General features: G+C 37.0%; 1 protein-coding gene across 6 annotated transcripts in view; it reads right to left on the bottom strand.

The window, feature by feature from the left end:
• The window catches only part of DPP10 (dipeptidyl peptidase like 10), a 1,393,698-nt gene that overhangs the window by 563,992 nt on the left and 816,436 nt on the right, over positions 1-13,270 (bottom strand). The gene's annotated exons all lie outside the window — the stretch shown is intronic.

Raw genomic sequence — 13,270 nt, 5'->3', positions numbered from 1 at the left:
TTTGTTATTTTTAAAGGTATACATATATGAGATAAAAATATCCTTGCATTATAAATTAGAATACAACACGTATTCCACTGAAAACCATTATGAATACTAGAACAAGTATAATTAAGTGACATATTTCCAAATATAGAAATGCACACAGATAATGCGATTATACACACGCGTGCGTGCATGCACACACACACATATAAAACACCATGTTCCGTTTGTGTGTACATGATTCTACTTTTTTTTTTTTTTTTTTTTTTTTTGACAGAGAGATCACAAGCAGGCAGAGAGGCAGGCAGAGAGAGAGGAGGAAGCAGGCTCCCTGAGAGAGCAGAGAGCCCGAGCCCGATGCGGGGCTCGATCCCAGGACTCCGAGATCATGACCTGAGCCGAAGGCAGCGGCTTAACCCACTGAGCCACCCAGGCGCCCCATGATTCTACTTTTTAAATCATTGTATAATCAATGCAAACAGACAAGGGCAGAGACTGTTTTTGGGCCATCTAAGAATCATACTTAGGGCAGGAAGTTCACGTGAATCCACTAAATGAAATTTATTGTGTTATTCTTCAATAATTTTGTGTCTACTTAGCATATGAATAACTGTGAATGGAAAAAATTCCACTGTAATTTGGGGATTAGTCAATAGCTCCTTACATTTTGAGCATGAAAAATATTGAGACTATCTGTATATATAACTTTGTATTTTCATATCCAACACTGCATTTATAAGTTTATAGATAGATATACAAAATTTAGTAAAAACTGAATTTTTATCATTGTACAGTAACTTTTTACCACTAATGATGATTTTTGGCTTAATGTCTAATTTCTCTCATAAAATACAGCCAGAGTTGATCTTCTCATTATTTCTCCTGTTAATATTTGCTTGATATACTTCTTTCTGTCCTTTTTATTTTCTTTTAAACATCTTTATTGATGTATAATTGACATTCAATAAACTGCATATATTTAAAGGGTAAAAAAAATAATTCTACTTAGGGCAATAATAAGTCTTGGAATAGACTATATATTTTCTAGAATCTCTTGTAAATGTGGCCATGTGATAAAGTTCTTGGCCAATGAACAGTAAGCAGACTTTTTTTTTTTTTAAAGATTTTATTTATTTATTTGAGAGAGAGACAGTGAGAGAGAGCATGAGCAAGGAGAAGGTCAGAGGGAGAAGCAGACTCCCCATGGAGCTGGGAGCCCAACGTGGGACTCGATCCCGAGACCCCGGGATCATGACCTGAGCCGAAGGCAGTCGTCCAACCAACTGAGCCACCCAGGCGTCCCAAGACTTTTTTGAAGCTGACTCTGAGGAGGCTCTTTAAAAAGGGGTACGGGGGCACCTGGGTGGCTAAGACAGTTAAGCGTCTGCCTTCAACTCCGGTCATGATTTCCAGGTCCTGGCATTGAGCCCCATCTTGGGCTCCCAGTTGGCGAGGACTCTGCTTCTCCCTCTCCCCTTCTCTCCCTCCTTGTGCTCTGCTCTCTCTCTTTCTCTCTCATAAATAAATAAAATCTTTAAAAAAAAATAAAAAGAGGTACAGCTAGCTAAAACCTGCCTCCTTTGCTTATCTTTCCTCCCTTGTGCTACCTAGAATGCAGGCACAGTGACTGGATCTCCAGGGGCAGTTAGAACACAAGTATTAGCAGCGGGAAGGAAAGAAGACAACCGCTGCCCATACCCTGCTCTGGAAGCCCAATCTCTGGATGAATTTTATAGAAGAAATAAGGATCCACTTTGCTTAAGCCATTATTATTTGTGCTGTTCTGATGAATGTGGCAGAATCTAGAGTTCGGTGGTAATTACACATATATATTTATAAATATCTATATTTATTTATATAGTACATATGTATTCTATATAATTATATATTATAATATAAATATATATTTATATATATTTAAATAGAATAATTCTGCCTGCAGTGAGAAATCTGTTTCTTCTCATTTAAATACCTAAGTACATGTTTATCATTATTATTTTTTTAAGATTTTATTTATTTATTTGACAGAGAGAGAGAGATTACAAGCAGGCAGAGAGGCAGGCAGAGAGAGAGGGGGAAGCAGGCTCCCTGCTGAGCAGAGAGCCCGATGCGGGCCTTGATCCCAGGACCCTGAGATCATGACCTGAGCTGAAGGCAGCGGCTTAACCCACTGAGCCACCCTGGCGCCCAGTATATCTTTATTATTGAATATTATTCTAAAATTATTAGTCTATATTCAATTTAATTTCATCTTTAATTATATGTTAACTAAATATTATGGAGATTTAATTTGCCAAATTGAATTCTAGAGGTTTAATTTGAACATTTTTCAAATTTTATTTATTCCTAGATTCTTGTCTTCACATTCTGACTTTCCAATCAGTTAACTCTGAATGGCTTTGTTGTCTATAAAATAGGGATGATAACTATTTCAGCGAGTTGCCATGAAAATTAAGAGACAAAACGAATGTAGCTAGCACACAGTGAGTGTTCATCTGATATCCACTGTGGATCTGCTTAAGCCTCTTGTTTCTAATTCTTATGCCCAATATACTAACTTCAGACCCATAAAACAAAATAGATTCTATTTCTGTGTACCACCATAGTAACAAAATTACCTGAAAGCACTTTTGTTCTATTGATGTTTCTGCCATCAATAAACCCTATTCACCTAATAAACTGAAATATTTTCATGTTTTAAGGACACCTGTTTCCATTTAAAGATTAGCAGTAATAATAAGAACAGAAAGAAAAAGAAAAGGCAGGCCACAAATTTTTAAGTTCACCTGAAATTCTATCTGTGTTTTCTCTTTCACAGTTTGACTCCTTTCCTGAACAGAAACCTCTTCTAGAATTCTTTAAAACTTTAAATTCAATTCCACTGGCATTACTGTCTTGAAAACATCCTATTAAATAATTTTAAACCCAAATACAACATAGATTATATCATCAAAACAAACATGTATGTATGAATGGATGAACATAGGCCATGATTTTATGTGACTTAGAAAAAAAAAAAAAAACCAACACCTATCTGAAAATGATAGAATTTCTACTTAAGTTTTTCACCCTATCCAGGTAAAATGGTTATTAGGACATATAGCATTCTTACTATTAAAGTGAAAAGAAAGCTGAAACCACAGGTCAGAAATAAAAATTTTATTAACAGCTCTGCCATCAGCAAACTCTCTATATAGCTGGAGGGTTAGAAGAGATAGTTTTCATTTCAAAGACTACAACTGGGAAAGAGAAGCATTACACCAGAGAAACCAATTTATCTGAGACTTTGGAGATTTGAAGAGTTTAAGCAAACTTCATTCAAGTACCTACAGAAAATTCTGACAAATCTTTATTCTCAGGACTAAAATAAAAATCTTAATTATTTTAAACCAACAACTACAGGGGCAGCTAGGTGGCTCAGTGGGTTAAAGTCTCTGCCTTTGGCTCAGGTCATGATCCCAGAGTCCTGGGATCGAGCCCCACATCGGGCTCTCTGCTCATCAGGGAGCCTGCTTCCTCCTCTCTCTCTGCCTACTTGTGATCTCTGTCAAATAAATAAATAAAATCTTTAAAAAAAAAAAAAAACAACTACAGTGAGCTCCAAATCCATCAGAGTCCCCTTCCTATAGGCTCTACAGATTGAACTAAACAAAGAAAAAAGCTGCTCTCTATAAATCATAATTAATCAGATGAGAAGGATCAGAATACAGATAATACACAGGATAAAGCATTAGCTTGAGTTAAACTACAGTTTAACTCAGCAACAATCTTGATAATTACTTCAGATACAGTCCTCCCAGCTGACAGGTCAACTACCATGGGGGTCAAGTTTGAATAGATGCAATTATCCAAATATTTAAGTAAAAGTTACTCTTCGGAATTATTGAGATAATTTTTAAAAAGTGACTCTAATAGGGAGAAAAATGAGGTTTTGGGGGAATCTATGACCTACTTTTCCCAAATGTCATATATTTTAATCAACATTTTATTGAACAAATTAGTATTATTTGTTCAGATCATAGTAACAAATACTAATAGTCAATTTTTAGAAACAAAAGTCATGGATCAGATAGAAAGTTGGCTTTCCTAGGACTCGTTAATTCTGTAATTTATGGGATTATGTGATCTGTTTTGAGAGGGTTCTACTGGTGTCTGCTTAAGGATGTCATTCTATTATGTGATACAATGTTAAGTTCATATGAGTAAAAATACTTTAGACATAGCAACGAAGTATACTATTGTATAGCAATTTTCTTATTAATCTTTTAGTTTCTATTTTAACTCCAGTTAGTTAACATACCGTGTTACATTAGTTTCAGGTATTCAACATAGTGATTCAACACTTCTATATATCCCCCAGTGCCCATCACATGTATGCTCCTTAATTCCCATCATTTATTTCACCCATCCTCCCACCCCTCCCCTCTGGTAACCATCAGTTTTGTTCCCTATAGTTAAGAGTCTATTTATTGACTTCTCGCTCGCTCTCTCTTTCACCCTTGTCTTGTAGCAATTTTCTGTATAGGCTTCCTTACTGATACAGGTGGGAACTGCTCAAAGAAAATCTACCCAAAACCCTTTTCAAAGGCTGATCTTCTGTCACATTCTTAAATTTTAACTCTTCAGAAATAGCTCAGAACGTTGTACAAATATGTAACTGTCCATCACTTTGTAACGAGCCATTTCTATTATATTTATGACCCCTCACTGCTTCAAACAGGGTTCTGTATGGGGTTTATACTCAATAAATAATTATACTGGAGAATACCTACACCTAGAGAAGTATGTACATCAGAGTAAATAATCATTTTTCACATTCTACTACTTTTCCTAATTCTTTTCCCCCTCCTTATTTATGCCTAAACACCACACGTCTGAAGTACAAATAAAAACGACTTATCAAATTCAGAAAATGAAACAATGATAAAACATTACTTATAGTACAAATTCAGAATTTATCAATTTTCGAATAACATCCTTTACAGTTCTCATTTTTTTTTTCCAATCCAAGATGCAATCTTATATTGTGTGTTCTATTTAGTTGTCATATTTCTCTTATCTTTTTTTAAAAATTTATTCTGCAAACTTTACTGACATTGACATTTTTGAAGAACACTGGCCAGTTATTTTGCAAAATCATCTCAAACTGAATTTATGTGTTATTTTCTTATGTTTAGATTTTTGGTAGCAGTATCACTAACACAATGTTGTGTTATTCTCAGCCCATCTTATCTGGAGGCAGATGATGTCACTTTTTCCCACCTTTGGTGATGTTAACATTAATCACTTATTTAAAGTGATGTCTAGCAGATTTCTCTACTGTACAGTGGTGTTATTTCATTTGCATTTAAAAAGTATTTTGCGATTGTGTGAATCAACTTTCCTCATTAAACTGTCTCCTACTCGTCTGAGCACTCAATTTTTGAAAACCATCTTTCCTTCTAAATATAAAACTTTTGCCTTCTATAATAAAGGATTTATTTCATTCCTTTTTGCTTTTTATTTCTCCCTCTGTCCATCTCTTCCTTCCTTCCCTTTCTCTTAACATATACTCATGAATTTCTACTTTATTCAATATCTTCGGATTCAGCCATTATGTCCTCAAATACTCTTCACATTTCCCCCCACCCCCACCTCCTTGGCACCTTTTCATGTCTTCTTGGCTGTTTATGTGCCTTCTTTGTGAAAATGTCTACGCCAGCCCATTTTTGATTGGTATATTTGGGTTTTTAATATTGGGTTATAGGAGTTTCTCATATTTTTCATATTAACCAATCATCAGATATGTAGTTTATAAATATTTTTTCCCATTCTGCACCTTGCCTTTTCATTTTGCTCACTCTTTTGCTGTACAGACGCTTTTCAGCTTGATAGAGTCCTACCTGTTCATATTTTGTTTTCTTGCTTGGGCTTAAGGTGTCACATCCAAACAATGATTGTCAAGACCAACAACAAGGAGTGTTTCCCCTGTTTTCTTTTTCTAGTAGTTTTAGTTTTTGAGTTAATATTTGTGAGTATAAGCTAAGGACCAATTTCGTTCCTATTCTGGTAAAAACTGGTGAATATCAAGTTTTTCCAATACCATTCACTTTTTATCATTGCATACTCCTGGCTCCCTTGTCAAATATTAGCTTACCACATATACACACAGGTTTATTTCTGGATTCTCAATGCTGTTCCACTGGTCTATGTGTCTGCTTTGTACTTTGTACTAGTACCATACTGTGTGATTACTATAACTTTGTAATTAACTTTGAAATCAGGATGTGTAATGTCTCCAGTTTTGTTTTTCTTCTTTAGGATTGTTTTGGCTATTTAAAGTCTCCTATGAATTTTAAGATTGTATTTCTGTTTTTTTGAAAAATGCCATTGAAAATTTGATAGAGATTACACTAAATCTGTAGATTGCTTTGGGAAGAATGGACATTTTAACACTTAATTATTCTGATGGACTTGGGCTAACTTTTCATTTCTTTCTTTTTATCACCTTCCATTTCTCTCAAGGTCTTGTAATTTTGAGTATAGATATTTTATCTTCTTGCATAATTCTTCCAAGTATTTCATTATTTTTGATGATACTGTACATGGGATTTTTAATTATATTTGATAGTTTATTATTAGGGTATAGAAATGCAACTAAGTTTTGCATACTGATTTTGTATCCTGAAACCTTATTTAATTTGTATATTGATTCTACCATTTTTAGGCAAAGTCTTTAGGATTTTCTATATATAAGATCAAACCAGCTGCAAATGGAGATCATTGTACTTCTCCTTTCTGATTCTGATGATTTTATATTCCTTTCTGATGGAGATGCCTTTTATTTCTTTTTCTTACCTAACTGCTCTGGCTAGTACTTCCAGTACTATGTTGAATAGGGATGATAAAAGTGGGAACCTTTGTCTTGCTCCCAATCTTAGCAGAAAACCTTTTAAACTTTCACCATTGGGAATTCTAGGTTTCTCATATATGGTATTTCATCTAGGTATTTCATATATGCCCGTATTAAGTTGAGGTGCTTTCCTTCCATACCCAATTTGTTGAGAGTTTTTATTATGAAATGATGCTGAATTTTATCAAATGATTTTTCTGCACCTATTGAGAAGATCATGATTTTTAAGTTTCATTCTATTAATGTGGTGTATCACATTTATTTATTTGCATGTATCAAACCACCAAGGCAACGCAGGGACAAATCCCCTTCATACTGATGTATAAGACATTTAATATATTATTACATTTGGTTTGCTAGTATTTTGTTGACAATTTTACATCTATCTTCATCAAGATACTGGCCTGAAACTTTCTTTTCTTGTGTTGTCCTTGTTCTGGCTCTCTTAGCAGAGCCACAGTGAGGTTCGCAATGCTTCCTCCTCTTCAATTTTTTGGAAGAGTCTGAAAGGTCTGATGTTGATTTGCTTAAAATGTTTGGTGCAATTTACCAGTAAAACCATCTAACCCTGGGATTTTCTTTGTTGGGAGGTTTTTGATTACTAATTCAATCACCTTACTAGTATTTAGTCTCCAATTTTCTATTCGTGACCGAGTGTTAGAAGACTGTGTTTCGGGACTTCACCCATTTCTCCTGGGTTATCCCATTTGTTGGTATACAATTGTTCATGGTAGTCTCCTGTGATCCTTTTTATTTCTGTGGTGTCACTTCTAATCTTTCCTCTTTTGTTTCTGATTTTATTTATTTGAATCATCTTTTCTTCATTGCTCTTGCTAGCAATTTGTCATTTGTTATTCAAAAAAACACAGGATTTAATTTTGTTGATCATTACTACTATTTTCTAGTCTCTCACTTTTTCTGCTCTGATTTTTATTTATTTTCTTTCCATTTGCAAACTGTGAACTATTTTGTTCTTCTTTTTATATTCCCTTGAGGTATAAAATTAGATTATTTGTGATCTTTTTTCTTAATGTAGGTGTTTATAGTTGCAAACTTCCCTTGTAATACTGCTTCTGTTGCATCCCATTAATTCAGTATGCTATACTTCTATTTCATTTGTTTGAAGATTTGTGTGAAGATATATTTTTATTTCCTATTTAATTTCTTCTTTCACCCATGGGTTGGTCAGTAAAGTACTATTTAATTCCATATATTTGCGAATTTTCTAATTTTCCTCCTGTTACTCATTTCTTGTTTCATGCCATTGTGCTTGAAAAAGATACTTAGTATAATTTCAACATTTTCTAAGGCTTGTATTGGGATCTAACATACCGTGTATCCTGAAGAATGTTCCATGTGTGCTTGGGAAGAATGTGTATTTTGCTACCATTGAAAACATTCTGAATATGTTAGATCTATTTGATATAATTCAAATCCATTATTTCCTTATTGATTTTCTGACTGCATGATCTATTGTTAAAAAGAGAATATTGTGGGGCACCTGGGTGGTTCAGTTGGTTAAGTGACTGCCTTTGGCTCAGATCCTGATCCCAGTCCTAGGATTGAACCCAGCACCAGGCTCCCTGCTCAGCGAGGAGACTGCTTCTGCTTCTCCCTCTCTCTCTCTCCCTCTGTTGCTCTCCCTGCCTGTGCTCTTCTGCTCTCTGTCAAGTAAATAAGTAAAATCTTAAAAAAAAAAATAGGATATTGAAATTCCCCACTATCATATTGTCTGTTTCTCCCTTCAGATCTGTTAGCATCTGCTTAATACTTTCATGTGTTCCAATATTAGATATATATATATTTACAGTTGTTATCCTCTTGATATACTGATCTCTTTATAATCCTATACTGACTTTTCTTTGTCTCTTGTTAGTTTTTTACTCAATGACTATTTCATCTGATATCAGTTTAACTAACCCTGTTGTCTTTTGCTTTCTGTTTGCATGGAGTATCTTTCCCATCCCTTCACCTGAACCTTATGTTTGTTTAAAACTGAAGTGAAACTCTTCTTGGCAGCATATAGCTGGAGTGTTTTGTTTTGTTTTTTAATTTAGTCAGCCACTGTCTTTCAATTTGAGAACTGAATCCGCTTACATTAAAAATAACTTTGATAGGTAAGTACTTACTAATATGCTCTTATTCATTGTTCTGGCAGTCTTGTAGTTCCTTTGTTTCTTTCTTCCTTGCTTGCTGTCTTTCTCTGTGAATTGATTCTTCTTCTGTAGTGTATGCCTTGATTCCCTTCTCTATCTTCTGTGTATATACGTAAGTTTTTGCTTTGTGGTTATAATGAGGCTTATAGAGAACATCTTACAGATGTAATGATCTACTTTTAAGTTGATGACAACTTCAGTTCAATTGTGTACAAAAACTCTACCCTTTTACTGCCCCCCCCATATTTTGTATTTTTGATGTCAACACTTTCCTTTTTTATCCAGGATCTATAAAGAATTCCTCAAACTCAATACACACAAAACAGATAATCATATCAAAAAATGGGCAGAAGATATGAACAGACACTTCTCCAATGAAGACATACAAATGGCTATCAGACACATGAAAAAATGTTCATCATCACTAGCCATCAGGGAGATTCAAATTAAAACCACATTGAGATACCACCTTACACCACTTAGAATGGCCAAAATTAGCAAACAGGAAACAACATGTGTTGGAGAGGATGCGGACAAAGGGGAACCCTCTTACACTGCTGGTGGGAATGCAAGTTGGTGCAGCCACTTTGGAGAACAGTGTGAAGATTCCTCAAGAAAGTAAAAATAGAGCTTCCCTATGACCCTGCAATTGCACTACTGGGTATTTACCCCAAAGATACAGATGTAGTGAAAAGAAGGGCCATCTGTACCCCAATGTTAATGGCAGCAATGGCCACGGTCGCCAAACTGTGGAAAGAACCAAGATGCCCTTCAACGGACGAATGGATCAGGAAGATGTGGTCCATATACACTATGGAGTATTATGCCTCCATCAGAAAGGATGAATACCCAACTTTTGTAGCAACATGGACGGGACTGGAAAAGATTATGCTGAGTGAAATAAGTCAAGCAGAGAGAGTCAATTATCATATGGTTTCACTTATTTGTGGAGCATAACAAATAACATGGAGGACAAGGAGAGATGGAGAGGAGAAGGGAGTTGAGGGAAACTGGAAAGGGAGGTGAACCATGAGAGACTATGGACTCTGAACAACAACCTGAGGTTTTGAAGGGGCGGGGGGTAGGAGGTTGGGGGAACTAGGTGGTGGGTATTAGGGAGGGCACAGATTGCATGGAGCACTGGGTGTGGTGCAAAAACAATGAATACTGTTACGCTGAAAAGAAGTAAATAATTTTTTTAAAATGTCTGATCATTAACAAGTTATTGCTATAATTATTTTTACTACTCTTGTCTTTTAAATATTTATACTAGAGTTAAGTAGCTAACACATCACCATTTACAGCATTGGAGTATTAGGATTCTGATTATAGGCTTAGCATTACCAATGTGGAGCATGTGTGTGTGTGTGTGTGTATGCACATGCGCGTGCACGCATACATGTGTATATATAAAATTTAAAAAAAATATATATATATATGTATGTATTTTTTCCCCTCCTTTGACTGGATGATTTCAAACAACCTATCACCTAGATGACTGATTCTTTCTTTGCTTGGTCAAACTTACTGTTAAAGCTCTCTGCAGAATTTTTTAGTTACTTTACTTATTTTTAACTGAAGGATTTCCATTTTCTTTTTTTAATGCTTTCTATTATTTCACTGAACTTCTCATTTTGTTTCACTGAACTGTTTTCCTAATATCACTTTATCTATATTATTCACTAACTTTAAGAGAATTATTCTGGGGTGCCTGGGTGGCTCAGTGGGTTGGGCCTCTGCCTTCGGCTTCTGTCATGATCTCAGGGTCCTGGGATCGAGTCCCGCATCGGGCTCTCTGCTCAGCAGAGAGCCTGCTTCCCCCTTTCTCTCTGCCTGCCTCTCTGTCTACTTGTGATTTCTCTCTCTGTGTGTCTAATAAATAAATAAAATCTTTAAAAAAAAAAGAGAGAGAATTATTCTGAATTCTTTGTCCGTTCATAGATTTCCATTTCTTTAGGATCAGTCACTGGAGTTTTATTGGTTTCATTTCTTGGTATTTCCTTGATTTTTCATGATCCTTGTGGCCTTGTGGGTTGTTGTTTGCACATTTGTGAAAGTAGGCACCTCTTCAGTCTTCACATATTGGCTTAAGCAGGCAAAGCCCTTCCCTAGTCAGCTCACCCAGAGATCTTGGGTGAGCCATTTGGTGGCATCGGTGGGTAGACTTGCTGGTAACTTCATTGGTTGGGCAGGCCTAGTGCTTGGGCACAGAGGGAATCTGGGTTCACTGGGTATGACTTGCGCCTGAGTTTGTGGTGCTGAACCTGTGATTTGTCTATATGGGTAAACCCAGATCTTGACTCCAGAGAGGCCATCCATATACAAAGAAACACTGGGGAGCCTGACTTCCTTTCCACACAGGCCTTTCTGGCGCTTGAATTGCCAGGAACCTAGTTTTATAGGAGCTGCCTGGAGACTGACAATAGAGATAATAGAGATCAATCTAACAAAGTACAAGCCTGAAGCTGGGGGCTATGGAGTAAGCCCTCAACTGAGAACTGGGTGACTAGCCTACAGGATGGGTCTGTAGGGGTCAGTGTGGCACAGTGGCAGGCTGGGAGCCTGGATCTGTGGGAGCCAGACTGTAGGGCCATGGGAACCTGTATCTGGGGAGTCAGTCTGAAATCTAGGACCACAAGGGCTGGCCTGTTGTTGGAGTGGGCCTGGGATGGGGCTGCAGTAGTTGGTGTAGCACTGATCCTGGCTAGGAACCTAAGTTCATGGGGCTGATTGGGAGCATTTGATCGTATCTGGGGCTGGGGGAGCCGGTAGCTGCTGAGATGTGCCAGGGGTCGGATCTGCAGGAGTCCACCAGGTGCTGGTGCTGGCTGGGGATGCAGGAGCTAGTTGATATCTGGTGGGGCCAGGGGCCTGTGTTTATGGAATCCTGCCAAGATCCTGGTGACTTGAAAGCTGCTGGAGGCCATGGGAGGCACCTGGGGCCACCAGAGCTGGCAGGTACCTGGGTAAGCCTAGTACCTGGATTTGCAGCACCCTGCAGGGAGATACCCAAGGCATCAGTAGTTGGTCTCATGCCTGTAGAGGCTGGTTCTGACTTTGCAGTAAAGTTGTGGAGTCACTTCATTTACCTTTTCCCACAAGGAAGGTCTCTCTTTCCAGAACAGGAAGCCAGACTTGGGGGAGGGGTAATGGGAGGCAATGTGAATGTATTCTTCCTACCTTCCTCAGTGCATCTTTTCTTATTTCTGTGCTCTGCCCAGGTACTATAACCCATCAGCTGGTATCTTTAGCTCTTACGAAGGTATTTTTATGTGTGGATAGTGTTCAGAGAGATGTTCTGGGGATCAGAGGTAGGAAGCAAACACTAGAAATATCATTGCCACCACTTTGCAGACATCACTCCCCACTTTTCATTTTTGCTTTTTTTTTTTCTTTTTTTTTATACTTTTACACTTCCATTATCTTCCATAGATGTTTGAAAAAACTTATAGCTCAGATTTGGGGTATTTGGAGGGAGTTCAAATAAAAGCTTTCTAATGAGAAAATTATATAAAAATCACTTTTTCCCACTGACTAAATTTGTAGATCAATGGATGCACTGGAAACGGCTAAAAAGGTAGCAGAAAAGTAAGATATGTGTAGATGTGTGGGGAACAGTATTTAGGGGAAAAAGGTGCTGTGTTTAGCAGTTGACAGCCTCAATCTCAATATGCCTTAAAACAGTCATTAATAAAATTAGGCCAGTCACACCTACTTCTCGAACTTTTCTTAGAGAAAACTGTGGAGTTTTTCTTAGTAAAGCTGTTGGAAATGGCAGAAAAGTATTGGAAATGGTTGTGGATTCCAATCAAGATAAAGGAATAGGTACAAGTACTTCCGTTTCCAAAGTACACAGACCTGCTACCACAGTTGCTATGATTTCTAAGTGCATTTTTTTTTTAAAGTAAGTGCAGTTTCATATCCCTCCAAAGCCACTAGAGTAAAAAATCCATGAAATACTTTTCCAAACCAGATCTCTGACCCTCTCTGGCTTTCATTCTCCTGTCCCCTGCTGCCACAAAGAAGCTGCCGTAGCACACAGATTGTCATGGACACATAGGATGATGGCATTTCATTCATACTCCATAAACACTTCCCCATAGAAATTATGTTTGAAATTGCAAGTTACTACCATTCATTAATATATTTCCAGAAGGTATAACAGAAGACTTTGCTAGGCCAAAAAGGGACTGAGAAATGAGAAACCACATAGTACTTTGGCTGAAATTAAGACTTT

This window comes from Lutra lutra, chromosome 3 (assembly GCF_902655055.1).
Source record: "Lutra lutra chromosome 3, mLutLut1.2, whole genome shotgun sequence".
Lineage (NCBI taxonomy): Eukaryota > Metazoa > Chordata > Mammalia > Carnivora > Mustelidae > Lutra > Lutra lutra.
Note: the sequence above shows the minus strand (reverse complement) of the source record. Positions and strands in the feature narration are given on the sequence as shown.